This window comes from Tupaia chinensis, unplaced genomic scaffold (assembly GCF_000334495.1).
Source record: "Tupaia chinensis unplaced genomic scaffold, TupChi_1.0 Scaffold000359_1, whole genome shotgun sequence".
Lineage (NCBI taxonomy): Eukaryota > Metazoa > Chordata > Mammalia > Scandentia > Tupaiidae > Tupaia > Tupaia belangeri.
The window spans coordinates 186657-203775 of NW_006159855.1; positions in this window are offsets into that span (position 1 = coordinate 186657).

The following is a 17119-nucleotide window of genomic DNA, read 5'->3' on the forward strand; positions in this document are numbered from 1 at the left end:
CCTCTGCGAGGCACATGAGAGGCCTCAGAGGCTTGAGGACCACAGAGAAGAGCTGGAACCACAGCTATAAATGTTAAGAGGAAAATAGGAGGCTGCTGCATAGCAAAGGGCCTGCTGTCGCAGCTTAACCCACATAGACTTGTGCCTTTTCTCCTGCAACATTTCTTCAACCCCAATTCTTTTTTGTTAAAGAGATATTGTTTTGCTATAGGGCATGTGTGCTCACCAGAGAGACAGAGACAGTAAGACAGAAAGTGAGAAATCACCCCCCCCAGGGGGATGGCCACACTGCAATCCTTTCTCCTCCGTTCTCCTCCTAGGATCTTGGGCACACGCACACATACACAGCGTGAGCTGTAAGCCGCTGAGTCCGGGACTCGAACCACAATCAACTATGTGGAAGCCCAGCAATGTAACCATTATACCATCTGCTGGTCTCTCTTTGGCCCTAATTCTATCTGCCTTTGGCATTCCTAAAAGAGGTCAATGCATTGGCTTCCAAGGAAACTAGGGATTTGAACCCAGGACCCCTACCTAACACAAGGATTTTGGACTAGGCGAGTTTCCATCCTGCTCAGCTTCTGCTAAAGAAAGGGGAATTGTTTCACAGTAGAAGCCACTCTTTCACTTCAACTCTGTCTCTGCTCGTGGGGTTCACCCTGTCTGCAGTAATCCCCCCAAATCCGACACACCTGAGACCTACAGCCTCGCTACCCCCCCACCTCTTCACCTCAGGTCCCCTAGGGTATTCCACCCAGAACTCAACACCTGACTCCAGGCAAACTTCTCAGCACCCGGTTTGGTCTCTCCTTCCTTCCTTTAAATCAGAGGTTGGCAAACTCTTCCTGTAAAGGTCCACCCAGTACGTATTTTAGGATTTCTGGGTCGTATAGTCTCTGTCGCAACTAACTCCTTAATCCTGCAGTTGTGGGATAGAAGCCACCATCTACAACACGTAAACAAGGGAGCATGGCTCAGTTCCAATAGAACTTTATTTATGGACACCAAAATTTGAATTTCATACAATTTTCATGTGTCATAAAATATTTTCCTTCTTTTGCTTTTTTTAAAAATGTAATTATCATTCTTAGCTCCCAGGCCATCCAGAACTGTGCAGCGGAGCAAATTTGTCCAATGGTCTGGAATTGGCCAACCCCTGCTCCAAATAACAATGCAATGGCTGCCACTGGTTCAATTCCTACTCCACGCCACACTTTCTATGTCTATTTCCTGACTTAATCACCACTCTAGCTTTACTAGGCCAGTAGAATAGTATTGATTTTGGAAAGTTTCAGAGAGCGTTTGCGACTTGTGGAAGGGTATCTAGCCCACTGGTGGAAAATCTCCTCCCTCTCCCCTTCCATTCTTCCTCCCCTTCCTCTTGTATAACCTTCCCTGCTCACCTCCAGGCCTTCCTTGCCTCCTCCTCTTGTCTGCTGCCCCAGCCTTCATCTCCACGGCCCCTTGAAGCTATTGGGTCATTGGGAAAATCATGACGCATTTTTGCATAGACAATTACAGAAAAACACATGACTTGCCCGACGGCCTAATATTTCCAAGGCCTGGTAGGAGGCCCAGCGTGGAGCTAGAAACCAGCAGTGCGGTCATCATGCTTTCAACCTGCCAGGCTCCTTTGCCTTCACTTCATCAGGGGCCTCTCAGAGGCCAGGACTGTGCTAGGCCATGGAGGGAGGTGGAGAGGGTGCTCAGCAGCAGAAACCAGAAGTTTCCAGCTGTGCATGAAGGGTTTGCGAGGGGCCTGTGAGAAGGGGCAGTAGGAGGGCAGCTCTAGGCCCCCAGGATGATGGGGGTCCAGGGCTCTGTACTCCCAAGCCAGAACCTGGAGCTAGCTGGAGTTGGGCATCTCTGCCAGACCAGAGACAACTAGAGGTGGGGGCGGGAAGGGACAGACCTCCAAGTTCAGCCCATCTCCTTGGCCGAGAAGCCTGGCGCAGGCCCTGTCCACCTCTTCAGCTCCATCTTCAGGGAAGCTACCTGGAGCCCATGGCACGTGTCTCTCCATTAGACACCTTGTGATACTATTAGGTTGTTGGGAAAGTCATGACATATTTTTACACAGAAAAAGAAATCGTGACTTGCCAAACAACCCAATACAAAACCTTGACATGTGTGTGTGTGTCTTCTTCTCACCCCAAGCTGGTAGCTTCCTGAGCCTCACAGTGTGAGACTTCTGTGTCCCCAGAGTAAGAGTCTAGGCCTTGTTTGCTAAACGAAGTTTTGGCCCAGGACAGGCAGATGGGGTCTCCAACACACAGTGTGGAAAAGGGGTTCACGATGAGCGTAGTTCACATGTGGTCTGGCCGATGCTGCTCGGCAGCTCACCAGTTTTCAAGGGGGGCTGAGGGCTGGTGAGGGATACGGAATTTGGCCAGGAGGTATCTGGGCCCCGTCATTGACTTAAGGCCATCAGACACATCCTGGAACCCAGGGCTGAATGCGGCCTACAGGAATGGCCACTCTGCAGTCCTGGGTTGCCCGGCCAGCACCTGCACATCCTAGAGCTAACACCCTCACGACCACCAAGGGCAGAGATGAGCAGCTGCCCATCCAGTCTCCAGACTTCCCCTCCTGAAAGCAGAGTGTGTGGAGCTGGAAAGGATTCTGGGACTCTTCTCAGTCTGTCTCCTAACTCAAAAATGCAAAAATGTGCACAATGGACGCCCAGCGCTCGAACATGCAACCTCCTGGTATCCTGGCCAGACTGCTGAGAGTAGAGTGAGAAAGCCACCCAGGCACCGTGACTCTAGGGAAGATGCTCTTTGTCCCTGGGGCATGGCTCTCCTCCTTCAAAGGGTACAGACACTGCTTGCCCACAGAATGGGAGAGACTTCCAGCTAGACAGGCTCTGTGGGGTGCCTGCAGATCGGGTCTCTGTGTGCCGCCACCCAGATGGCCTTTCCCAGGCCCATCTGAGCATCAGAAACAGCTGTGGATCCCTTAAGGAGCAACTTCCTGGGCCTTCCCTCTGCTAGTTCTGACCCCATGGGTCTGGGCGGGCCCCAGAACCTGTGTTTTATAAGCCCCTCAGGAGAGGGGTAGCCACTTCAGACCACTGCTCTGGAGGTGGCGGCTCTGGATCCCTTCCTTAGAGATAAATGATTAACAGCCTAGACATGCCAAGAGATGCAATGCTAAGAGCCTGCCCTTCCTCGGCTCCTTTCCTGGTATCAGACGTGGATGGCTCCCAAGGTATAGGGGAGCGGATGGAGGGCCTTCCGTAAGCTCTCACTGGCTGGGGAGGTGACATCCTGTGGAAGGCCGGAGCCCCCGTGAAGCCACATCTAGGGTGTGACCAAGTGGCCCAGATTCCACCCTTGGGGGCCACATCCCACTGCCCCCCAACGAGGAGAACCTCGCCAGTGCCAGGCCATGTGATGGGCAAGGGAGGAAGGGAAGAGGAAGTCCCCACTGAGCCTCTCTGAACTGGGTCTCAGTGTACATTCTTTCTTCTTTTTTTTTTTAAAGAATTATTTTAGGGACCAGCAGTTAGCGTAATGGCTATGTTGCTGGACATAGCAGTTGACCACAGTTCAAGTCCTGGACCTGGTGGCTTAAACTCACGCCAGGTGCATGTGCATGCGTGCTCAAGATCCCAAAAGGAGAATGGAGAAAGGGATTGTGGCGTGGTCATGCCCCCAGGGGTGATTTCTCACTTTCTGTCTCTCTGTCTCTCTCTGTTTTTCTGGTGAGCACACACATCCTATAGCAAAAACCTCTCAAAAAAATTATGTTATTTAATTTTATTCATTATCATTATTATTTTTTCAATTTGACCTCATAGCAACAGAGAAAGAGAAAGAAACTAAGAAAGCAAGCTACCAAGTCCAGGACTTGAACCATGGTTGGTCATTGGTCATGTGGGAGTCCAGCACCTTAACCACTATGCAGCCTGCCGGCCCTAGAATATGCATAACCATTCTAAGGAGTGGCTATCACTATGCCATTTGACAGATGAGGAAACTGAGGTTCTGAGAGCCTGCAGGTTCTGACCCAAGACCCGTGTTCTCCACCGAGACAGTGGTCACCACTCCGACTGCAGAGGACAATAACCAACAAGATGTTTCCCCCCAAGAGAGACAGCCCAGGGGCTGGGACAGAGCTGAGAGACAAGAGAAGAGGCTGTGGGTTCTAATCCCAGCAGAGCCCAGAGGACAGTATCTAGATCACCCCACTCCACCAAGCCTCTGCCACCAAGCCAAGAGGGAGATTTTGCTGACACAGTGTACCTCCCACATCCCGCCAGGAACCAGAGGAACAGAGAGAGCTCACGAACCTAAAGTGCTAGATGAAAGCCCATTAATAAACCTCCTGGCACGGCCCGACCTCGACTGCGCAGGGGTGAGCCATTCATAAATCTCTGCCGAACGCTGCCCCAGCTCCTGCAGGACAGCCTGAGCACACTACCCCAGCTCCTGCAGGACAGCCTGAGCACACTACCCCAGCTCCTGCAGGACAGCCTGAGCACACTCCCCCAGCTTCTGCAGGACAGCCTGAGCACACTACCCCAGCTTCTGCAGGACAGCCTGCAGAGGAGGACCTGAGGACACTGCCCCAGCTCCTGCAGGACAGCCTGTGGGGAGGAGGGCCTGAGCAGCTGCCCCAGCTCCTGCAGGACAGCCTGTGGGGAGGAGGGCCTGAGCACGCTGCCCCAGCTCCTGCAGGACAGTCTGTGGGGAGGAGGGCCTGAGCACAGTACAGGGGGGCCCCAAGAGGAGCCTGGGAAGGTCTGGAGCCCTCTCCACATAGAATGTGCTTCTCTGCAGACCCTGCAACAACAGAAACCATGTGGGACCACTTGGGCTGTTATATCTAATGTGGAAAGCTTCACAGCTCAGGGCAGAAGGGTCTCCCTGTCTTGGAGCTCCGGAACCTCAGGCAGGTGCCAGGCTGGTCTCATCTAGAAAATGGACAAGGTAAAAATGACTAAGGCCCTTCCAACACTACTGCACTAGGATACCCATGGCAAACCAACTCTTTGGAAAGGGTAAGGAACTGAAAGTAAGAATAACTACTGAGGGAACAGTAAGTGGTGTACTGGTTAAGATGCTGGACTCCCACATGACTGACAGTGGTTCAAGTCCCAGACCTGGCAGCTTGAAACACACTGGGCATGTGTGTGTAGGAGGCCAAGATCCCAAGAGAATAGAGGAGAAGGGATTGAGTTGTGTCCCCTTCCCCCAGGGGGTGATTTCTCACTTTCTGTCTCTCTCTCTCAGGCTCTCGGGTGATTTCTCACTTTCTGTCTCTTTCTCTCAGGCTCTTTGGCAAATGTACGTACCCTATAGCAAAATTCTCTCAAAAAAAAAAAAAAAAGGAAGAAGAAGAAGAGGGGCTGATAGGTAGTATGATGGTTAAGGGCACTGGATTCTCACATGGCCAACTGCAGTTTGTGTCCTAGACCCAGTGGCTTTATTTCTCTCTTTCTCTCTCTCTCTCTGTCACTCTCTCTCTGGTCAAATTAACATAATAACAACAATAAAGTTAAATGAAAAACTTATTTTAGGGAACCAGCAGTTAGCATAATGGCTAAGTCGCTGGACTCCCACGTAGCCGACTGCAGTTCGCGCCCCGGACCCAGTTGCTTAAAACACGCCGGACACGTGTGCGTGCATGCCCAAGATCCCGAGAGGAGAATGGAGGAGAAGGGATTGCGGCGTGACCATCCCCCCTGGGGGGTGATTTCTCGCTTTCTGTCTCTCTGTCTCTCTCTGTCGTCGGGTGAGCGCACATGCCCTACAGCAGAAACCTCTCAAAAATAAAAAATTATTTTAAAAAGAATTGCTGAGATCCAGGTACCCTGTACCCTCTATTTCAAGGAATCCCTTTATAATCCGACAAGGTCTATCGTGGTCGCCATTTTGTGAAGGTGAAAACTGAGGCTCTTGAAAGTAAAGTAACTTTGTCCACAGGGCTATTCATCGACAGACTTAACTGCTCAGATCCTTCTGAAATATGGCAGGCAGTAAGTAAATAAAAATAGCACAGGAGACTATAGATGGTGGCACAGTGGGAAAACATGACACTCTGTGAGGCTGACTCACATGGGAAGGTTCTGGGTTCACATCCAGAGGCCTCCCTGAGTGTGCCAGGCACATGCATGCCCATGATCCAGGGCTGGCTCAAACAGGGGGTCGCAGCATCACTACCCTGGTGAGAATGCTTGCTCTCTCCCTCCTACCCCCTTCGCCTCATGGCAATAATTAATTAATCAATTAATACTTTTTTGGGGGAAGATATTTTTGCTATAGGATGTGTGTACTTGCCAGAGTGACAGAGAAACAGAAAATGAGAAATCGACCCCCAAGGAGCATGCCACACCACGACCCCTTCTCCATTCTCCTCTTGGGAATTTGGGCACGTGCATATACATGTCCAGTGTGAGTTTCAAGCTGCCGGGTCGAGGACCTGAACCATAGTCAATCACGCAGGAGTCCAGTGGCTTAACCATTATGCCACCTGCTGGCCCCAATACAACTTTTTAAAAAGAGGGTTTTGCCTTAGGGCGCTTGCACTCTCCGGAAAGAGACAAAGACAGTGAGAGAGAGAGTGAGAAATCACCCCCGGGGGGGATGGCCATGCTGCAATTCCTTCTCCTCCATTCTCCTCCCGGGATCTTGGACACACACACACCCCTAGCATGACTTTCAAGTCACCAGGTCCAGGACTCGAACTGCAGTCAGCCATGTAGAAGTCCAACGACGTAACCGCTATGCCTTCTGCTGGGCCCTCTCCCCGCCCAGTACACACTTTTAAAAAGACACGAATATAGAGGTAGGGCTTTGACAGATCATAATGTCAAAGACCCCATGCGGATCCACAGTTTCCTCCTCTACACGTGTGGTTCTCAGTAGGGGTGACTTCTGACACCCAGAGCCCCAGAGGACAGGACATTTTGGTTGGTACAGCTTTGGAAGAGGCAGTTATTGACACCTAGTGGGCAGAGGCCAAGGGGTGTTGCCACACACCCTACCACACACAGGACAAGCCACACCATGAAGAATTATCTGACCCAAAATGTCAACAGGGCAGAGGTGGACAGACCCTGACCTACTGCTCCCAAAGCCTGAACAGACACATGCTCTGGGCTTTGTTTCCCAGCACCTCTGAGACAGGGCCACAGAGCTCAGCCTCGGGACTGTGGAGCACTGGGCGTGAAGGGATGCGGTGGGAATGTGGCATGGGAGGGTGGAACGCTGTTCTAACAACTTTGGAGAACCATGGATACAATGAAACCAAGACTTGGGTCTTTAAGGCTGCACTTTCCAGCCTCTTATTGTGTGGTGCTCAGTCTTAGATGCCCATGTTAATTCATGTGTTGTCATGAAGGCATTGTGTACATGTGATTAAATCCATAGTCGGTTAACTTTAAGGAAGTTTTTCCTAGATAACCTGGGTTGGCCTGATTCCATCAGTCCACAGACCTTAGGAGCAGACCTGAGGTTTCCGCAAGAAAGGAAGTCTGCCTGCAGACGGCAGCTTCGCCCGACCTGGAGGGCTGCAGCTGGACCTCAGGCCTTCAGCCTTGCTTTGCCAGCCCCAACAATCACATCAGCCTCTTCCTTGCACGTGTGCCCTAATACAACCCTCCTACCAGTTCTCCGTCTCCAGTGAACCCTGCCTGATACACTGAGTCACGCTCTCCCAGGGTAGGAAAGAGCTTTATTATGATTCCCAAGCTGATGTGGCCAATGACTTCGAGGCTTTGAATTCGGGGAGCAGCTGAGATTCGTGTTCTGCAGGGCAAATACTGATGGACACGAACCAGCAAGTCACTCCCACAGGGATTTCAGCCCGACTTCTGAGGTTGTCTCAGGAGCGTGAGCAGAAGGTCCTCTCAGCTGCCCCATCATCTGCTGGTTACACAGTCCTGGCTGCTCCCAGGCGTGTCCCCCGCCTCAAGGCTGTGGCCAGTCAGAGTCACGGCAACTGATACCTCTTGGGCCCAGACCTTTGCTGCCTGTCAATATCCTAGTGTGCAAATGAGAGCTAAGAAGCCCCAGCCTTTCGGGATGGACATAAAGACACACCGAGATGGCTTATGCAAAGCGCCTGGCACTCAGCGGGTGTTCACCTCGTGCCAACACCCTCTTCTCTCCTCCCCTCTGACGACGAGTGGTGCTAAAACAAGCCTCCTACTATATAAGGAATAAACAATGTTTTTAAAACCACTCAAAATGTGCAGCAGTTGCCAAAAGATGCTACGGCGCTCTCCTAGGCCCGTGGCCCACCCTAAATTTAACAGGCTCATGTTTACAAACCCAAATCCATGCATCTCCCAGGCTCCCCCACACACCCCAGCTGTCCTTCCCGAGAACTCCGTTGGGAGAGTCTTCGGCAGTGGCACCACCAGCTGGTGCCTCTTGGAGCGTTTCTGACACTCAGCCTGGGCCCCAGGGCAGCTTCTCATGGGTGGGAGACAGACAGAAACGAGAGTACCTTCTGCCACCTGTAGACCACCAGGACCCCAAGTTGGAGGGGCCAGGCCAAGGCTCTGAAACCAAGACGCATGGGAAATTCTGGAAGGAAAAAGCTAGGGAGCTGAACATGAGCTACAGCTCTCTCTGACCTTAGTTTTCCTCCGTGTCCTCCACTCTGTATGCACTCACGCCACTGCCTACACGCAGTCTCACCTTCCCACGACGCCATCCGATCAGGCCAAACGCAGCCGAGCACCGGGCCAGAGCAGAAGCCGTGGTCGGTGCACGAGGGCATGCGCAGTAAGGCAGCACGGCCTACACCTGGGTCCTATTTACTCTCCCTTACAGCACGGTTCTCGCACCACAGGGGCATCTACATCACCGGGACGGCTTGTTAAACACGGATCGCTGAGCCCACCTACAGAGTTTCTGATTCGGCAAGTCTGGGATGGGCCCCAGGAACTGGCGTTTCTAACGTGTTCCCAGATGAAGATGCTGCAGGCCTGGGGCCCTACCTTGGACGGTCACTGCTTTACAGCTGGGATAAGCCAAGCCAACTGATCCCAAGTGATACCTGTTTTAATCCGATCATTGAGAGAGAAAGAGAGTGTGCGTGTGCGAGCATGCGTGCGTGTGCTGGGGGTGGGGCAGATGCTGATAGTGGCGAGGCCTGCCAAAACCAGGCTCTCTGACAGCTGCAGGAAGTGACAGTTGACAGCCCGAGAGCACAGAAAGAGACAGCAAACTATAAAAAGCAGACGTAAGAACTCAAAAAGCAAAGCGATGTGAAGTCATCTCAGTGGGATAAAATTGTTATATACCCCAAATAAATCCTGAGGAATCACTCTCTCTAAGCATCGTACTGTCATGACATTCGCAGTGAAGGCCCTGAATGTGAAGAAAGCAAGCGCACGACTTAGGCAGAAAACTATAAAATTAATCTTCTAAAAATCGACATCTAATACGTTGGCAGTAAAATCACCTAGTCGCTGAATGGATATAAACTTGGCAATATAGAAAATTTTTCTCTATGGGGAGCCAGCAGGTGGCATGGTGGATCAGGCTCTGGACACTCCCGCATGGCCAACCACAGTTTGTGTCCCAGACCTGGTGGCTTGCTTTCTCACTTTCCTTCTCTCTCTGTATTTCTCTGGTCAAATGAAAATGAATGAATAAATTAAATTAAGTAAATAATTCTTAAAAAAAAAAAAAAAACAGCTTTGCTCTATAGGCTAATTCATGTGCTCAGTAAAAGATGGTTCTACTTTTATGTGTCCACCTGTGTGTGTGGTCATGTGTGTACATATGCAGTCACACGTACACACAAGTTCATACTTTATACAGAATCGCTACTTGTAATGGCGAATTGCTAGCCGTTCTCAGGTCTCATTTTTTAAAAGAATCATTTATTTATTATTATTCTTTTTTAATTTGACCAGAGAGAGACAGGTAAAATGAGAAAGTAAGCCACCAGGTCTGGGATTTAAACCACAGTTAGCCATATGAGAGTCCAACACCTTAACCACCACACCACCTGCCAGTCCCCAGGCCCCTCAGGGTTCTCTTTTTTTTTTTTTTTTTTTTTTTTGAGAGAGATTTTGCAGTAAAGGACAAGTGCACTTGCTGGAGGGACAGAAAGCAAAAAGTCAACCCCGGGGGGGGCGGGTGATGGCCATGCCATAATCTCCTCTCCTCCATTCTCATCTTGGGATTATAGGGCATGCATCCACAAGCACCTGGCGTGAGTTTTAAGCTGTCGTGCCCAGGACTCGAACTGCAGTCAACTACATGGAAGTCCAGTGACATAACTATTATACCACCTGCTGTTCTCCTCAGGGCTCATCTTAACCATCATTTTCTCCTTGACCATCTAGGCAAGATGAGGTCTCCAATTAAAGTTTCCTTAGGTGTTCTATGGCATGTTTTTTTATTTCCCCAGCGAGCGTGTCCGGTCACCAGACTGTTCTCCTCAGGGCTCATCTTAACCATCATTTTCTCCTTGACCATCTAGGCAAGATGAGGTCTCCAATTAAAGTTTCCTTAGGTGTTCTATGGCATGTTTTTTATTTCCCCAGCAAGTGTGTCCAGTCACCAGAAAAAGACAGAGAAACAGAGACAAAATGTAGGAGAAGGCACCTTCAATGGGGCAGGGCCACACTGCGATCCCTTCTCCATTTCTTCATCTTGTAAGATTCGGGCCAAGGGCCAGCAGGTGGTGTGGTGGTTAACGGTGCTAGACTCCCACATGGCCAACTGTTGTTCAAGTCCCGGTCCTGGTGCCTTTCTCTCTCTCTCTCTCTCTCTTTCTCTCATTCTGTCCCTCTCTAGCCAAATTAAAATAAATAAATTTAAAATAATTTTTTTTTTTAAATTGGGGCAAACACACACTCACATCTGGTGTGTTTTCAAACAGCAGGCCACAGTTGGCCATGTGAGTTCTGGGCTAGGCATTGACCCGCTATTACATCCTTCATTATTCAAACTGTCTTCTTCACCTGCCTGTGTTATGGTCCTAACTAGCCTTTACCCAGGTGTGTGCACTCCCTAGAACCTAGCAGGTGCTCAGAAAATACACGTTGCCTCCAGAGCTGTCCACATACTAGCAGCTTCTCCCCAGCACGCTCACCCCTCCCGACACACACACTCCCTCCTTTACAAAGACAAAGAAAATGTAGGTCAAGGAGAAGAAAACACGCCTCGAGGCAGACCCACATTCTGAGAGCTCCAGCACATTGTGCTTATTCCTGCTAGCAAGGGAGCACACGTCCTCGGAGAGAGCCCTCTCTCCCGGATACTGGTTTCAATCAGGATTTGCATATTGTGATTGAGGCGGGGACAAGAAGGAGAGGGCAAACTCAATCAGATCAGTGCTCCCCAAGTCCCCACCCCTTGACTCTTCCTAAGGGAGTCCTCTTCTATCCCTCCGCCTCCTACATCCCCTCCAATTCCCACATGCCCCTCTTTCTTCTTTCACTCCTGGGAAGGACAGGGCTCAGTGTTGCACCCAAAACAACTGATAAACTGATCAAAGAAGAGAAATCTGTGCTTTCTATAATCGATTCATCTGCCTGTAATAAAGGGCATTTGTGGGATCAGCAGTTAGCATGATGGCTATGTCGCTGGACTCCCATGTAGTCGACCGCAGTTCGCGTCCCGGACCCGGTGGCTTAAAACTCACACCGGGCACGTGTGCGTGTGTGCCCAAGATCCCAAGAGAAGGATGGAGGAGAAGGGATTGCGGCGTCTCCATCCCCACGGGGTGATTTCTCACTTTCTATCTCTCTGTCTGTCTCTGTCTGGTGAGCGTACGCACCCTATAGCAAAAACCTCTCATAAATAAATAAATAAATAAATAAATAAATAAATGGGCATTTGTGAGAATCAGCCCAAGCTCACCATGAGTGGAAGTCAGATGGGCCAGTTGGGGAAGGGGCTGAGAATGGGCCCCTATCAGCATGCATTTTCCTTTGTACCTATTCTTTCCTACTTACATATTTCCTTCTATTACACATGGGTGGTCTTCAAAATGTCATAAGCGATGTATATTATAAGAAAACGATGATGGATTTCAAAAATTTTCTGCACCAAAAATAAACTTGTACTTTAATTCCATTTTCCTATGAACTTGTTGAAGTCCCTTCACACGGAAGTGATTTCTCGCTTTCTGTCTCTTTGAAGAATTTAAGAAAACAACTTTTCCACATTTTAATCATTTTCAATATTCTTTTTTGCCTCATAGATCCAAATTGCCATCTGGCATCATTTTCTCTTAATCTCAGCATTTTGTATAGTTTAGGTCTCTCAGCCTTCATTTATCTGATTTTTTTAATTTTGCTTCTTTTTCATTTATTTTTGCCTTTGTTTCTGAAAATTTTTATACTGGACTTGGAATTTTAAATTGACATATTATTTTTTTCTCATTTTAAATATTTTAGCTTTTCTCCTAGATTTTTTAATGAGAAACTAGCATTAATTTTATCATCATTCACCTATATACTGTCTTTTCAGACTTTTCATCTGGCTGTCTATTTTTATTATCCATTACTTTTACTGGCTTTACATTATGTGGTTTTCTTTGTATTTATCCATCCTTTATGTTTGCTCTACTTTTTAGATCTGTAAATTGCTGTTTTTGATAAAATTTGAAAGTTTTTGGTTAATATTTTTTCAAATAGTTTTCCTACCCCATGTTCATGCCCTTTCCCCTGCACCATCTGAGACTTCAATTACATATATTATAAACTCCTTAATATTTCTTCCATAGCTTAAAGAAACTGTTTTTCTGTTTCTTTTCAGATGACTTAGATTGACCTGTTTCCAAATTCACCTACTCTCTTTTCTATTCTATTGAGTCTGCTGTTAATCCCATTGAATAAAATATTTATTCTGAATATTTTAATTTTTAGTGATAGAATTCCCATTTGGTTCTGTTTTAGTTTTCTTATCTCTCCAAAAAGCCTTTTTTTCATCCATTACATCCATCTTTTTCTGTAGACTCTTTTGTTCTTAAGAATTTTTTAAATTTCATTTTATTTATTCATCCATTTCAATTTAACCAGAGAGGAACAGAGAGAAAGTTAGAAGTAAAGTGAGAAAGCAAGCCACCAGGTCCAGGACTTGAACTACAGTCGGCCATGTGGGAGTCCAGCACTCTAACCACCACACCACCTGCCAACCCTTCCTGTAGACATTTTTTCTTTTGAAGAGGTTTTTGCTGTAGGGCGCATGTGCTCACCAGAAAGACAGAGAAAGAGAGAGAGACAGAAAGTGAGAAATCACCCCCCAGGGGGGATGACCACGCTGCAATCCCTCCTCCTCCATTCTCCTCTCGGGATCTTGGGCATGCACACACGTGCGCCCGGCACAAGTTTAAGCCACCGGGGTCTGGGATTGAACCACGGTTGAATACATGGAGTCCAGCAACATAGCCATCACGCCAACTGCTGATCCCCCGTAGACTCTTTTAACATACTCATCACAATCATTTCAAGACCACTTGTGGGTGTCTTTCCATTGACTGCTTTTTCTCTTACCTATGGATCTTCCTGATTCTTCTCATGTTCAGTCATTTCTTACTGTATCCTTGATATGATGGATGATGCTGTAGAGATTCCAAATGCTGCTATCTTCTTCTGAAGAATATTGGTTTTTATTCTAGCAAGCAGTTAGATTCCAGGCTGATGACCCGATCTTTTGGAGCCTTGACTGTAAGCTTTGTGGGGTTCAGTTTTTTCCGTGTTTCCCTTATTCTGAGGAATAGTCTTTAGTCCTTGTATGTGGTTCTTACTCCTAAAGTTTGACCCTTCTGGAATTTTAATAGGAAGCTTTGTTAAACCTCTTTAATTTGCCAGAACTTGGACTCCAAGTTGTGTGTTCACAGCAGTGGGGAGGTGCTGTTAATAAGATTATATATTAATTCTTAATAAGATCCTTAGAACTTTCCTCTAAGACCCCTTGGATTCTTGCCCCATGTCTCCACAGCTCAGGAGTCTGCTAAGGATTTAAGGAGAGTGTGTATGTAGATTGGGGGGGCTCCCTTTCATATGCATCCCTCTTTACTGAAAATCTCCCCCCTCAACTCTAACCTCTGACTACTCGGTCTGTTAGGAATTCTTTTTTTTTTTTTTTAAGTCACCAGAATGCACATGTACTTGCCAGAGATAAAGAGACAGACAGAGAGAGGAAAAGTGAGAAGGCAATCCCCTCCCCACCACGAGGGATGGTCACACTACAATTCCTTCTCCTCCATTTCTGCCTCCTTTCAAGATTTTGGCCATGCATGCATATGAGCCAGCCATGTTTTTCAAGCCACTGGGTCTGGGACTAACTGCAAGTCAGCCATGTGGCATCCAGTTCCCTTGACCATCACATCGCCAGCTGGCTCAAGAATTCTGCATTTGAATGAACTCTATTCCCATACATTACCTAGCCTGGGAGCACCTTCAGGGACAAGACAGATAAATGCGGATTCCACCTACAGTTTTTCTTTTATTTCAAGGGTTCTAGTACTTTTCCACACTCTACTTCAAACAATGATTTTCAGTGTTTTGTCAGATACTTAAAATTGTTATCAGTGGGACAGTTAGCCTGGCAGAGAGTCCCCTGCCATTATTCTGCCAGAAATCTCTTGAAATATTTTTATAATACAATTTAAGCAATATCCTGGTCAGTTATCCATGTATTGCACCACTTAAAATCCTGCCCCCTGGGTTCCTGTCATGTATTTGGGGAGCATCTGTGTAGCCTTCCCTGTAAATCCACTTTGGTTTAAATCAGCCAGAGCAAGTTCTGTTGCTTACAATCAAGAGCTGTGACTAATACCCAGGGTTTATGTCAACCTCTGTGTTGCTCAAATCTTGACTGTATAAAATAGCTTCAAAGATCTTTCCACCACCCACAGCTCCCGAGGAAAAATAACACTCCAGGTCATTGCAATTTTTGTTTTTCTTTTCTTTTGTTTTGTTTTATAAGAGAAAGATTTTCGCTACAGGGCACATGTACTTGCCAGAAAGACAGAGACACATAGAGAGACAGAAAGCAAGAAATCACACCCCAGGGGGAATGGCCATGCCACGATCCCTTCCCTTCTCCTCCATTCTCCTCTTGGGATCTTGGGCATGCATGCACATATGCCTGCCATGAGTTTTAAGCTGCTGGGTCCAGGACTCAAGATGGGGTTGACTACATGGGAGTCCAGCAATGTAACCATTATGCCATCTGCTGGTCCATTTTTTGGTTGTTGTTTTTTTTTTTTTAATTAGCATCTTGGTTCAAAATATTTTAGATTTATATTAATCATATTTCTTATATTGATCATATTTCTGGATAAGTATATTCCTTCTTGATACTAGTAAACCATTTGACTCTCCGATTTGGATCCTGCTTCATTAGCCCTTCCACTCGGTGTCCTCATTGGTCAAACTTCTTTCCTTTGCATTAGTTCTGAGGGTCTATAACATCATAACCAACCATCTGTCCTGCTCTCCACCCCCAGACACACCATGCAAATGCACATGCCCACACACAGACACACACGTTGCACATAGCCAGTGAAGGTAGGAGTTCCAAATTTTCACACCTATCTCTCCTAGTGACAGGTGGAGAAGAATTCCAGACAATTGGCAGAGAGGGAAAAGAGATGTATATTTGGAACACAGTGTGTGGCACCAGAGGCAGAAGTTAGGAGAGAGAATATTATGAAAGCAGGGGAGTCGATCCGGGAATTTCAAGAAGTCCTCATGAGAGGACCAGCAGTTAACGTTACGGCTATGTCGCTGGACTCCCATGTAGTCGTCCGCAGTTTGAGTCCCAGATCCAGTGGCTTAAACTCAGGCCGGGCACATGTGTGTGCGTGCCCAAGATCCTGAGAGGAGAATGGAGGAGAAGGGATTGTGGTGTGGTCATCCTCCTTGGGGGGTGATTTCTCACTTTCTGTCTCTCTGTCTCTCTCTTTCTGACCAGTACATGCGCCCTATAGCAAAAACCTCTAAAAAAAAAAAAAAAGAAAAAGAAAAGAAGTTCTCATGAGCTCCCTAGGTCATGCATTGCAAAAAAAAAAAAAAGAAAAAGAAAAGAAGTCCTCATGCTCTCCCTAGGTCATGCATTACCTGATTGCTTTCAGAATTCCAAAGGAAGTGCTGCACTTGTCAATGAGCATGTTAATGACCCTTAAACTTACTCAGTGAAGATCAAATTCATAAAGTATTCATGCTCAGGGATACAGGGTTTCCTCTGTCTCTGAGGTGAACCTTCTTCTTCTGGGAGGGGCCAAGAATGGGAATGGGCAGCTTCTGTCAAACTGGGGTTCCTGGATGAATCTTTCTGCTAAAGTCAAGAGGGATGAAAAGGCAACAAGTCTCCTCTAGTTTCATGGACTTGAGCAAATCAGTTATAAATAATAATAGCTAGGATGCATGAAATACTAAGAGTTGTGCATTACTTGGGGACCAGCAGGTGGCATGGTGGTTAAGGCGCTAGATACTCCCACATGGCCGACCACGGTTTTAGTCCCGGACCTGGTGGCTTGCTTTCTCACTTTCCGTCTGTCTCTGTATCTGTCTCTGGTCAAATTAAAATATATGAATAAATAAATATTTTTAAAAATTAAATAATTTTTAAAAATTGTGCATTACTCAAACAATGTAAGCTTTATTTCATTTCATTTTTATAACTGCCTATCAAGTTATGCACTATCAGTATTCCTATTTCACAGATGAAAAAACAATGTTGTAACAACATGTTAGCTGAGCCCTACTGTAGTAAACAGCTATCCTTAGTAATTACTTATTTAACTGTAATTATTATTTTCTAATTTGCTACAGATGTTCACCAGAGAGAGACAGAGAGAGAGAGGGAAATGAGAAAGCAAGTTGCCAGGTCCAGGACCCAAACCATGGTCAGCCATGTGGGAATCCAGCACCCCAACCTCCACACCACCTGCTGGCCCCTTAAACAGCTTTTAGTCATGGGATTCAATCCTTGCTTTCATGAATATTGTACACCAGGTAGAAGCAGCAGCAAGATTTCAGCTGTGAGTCCCAGTTGTATGGTTGGACATCACTCCTAGCAGGTTCAATTCTGGCTTTGTGATTTTCATGCTTGGGTCCTTGACCTTCTAGAAATTCTGTAGGTGTGTTAGTATACTGTATTTATTTCCTGTTGCTAGGTAACACATTGCCTCA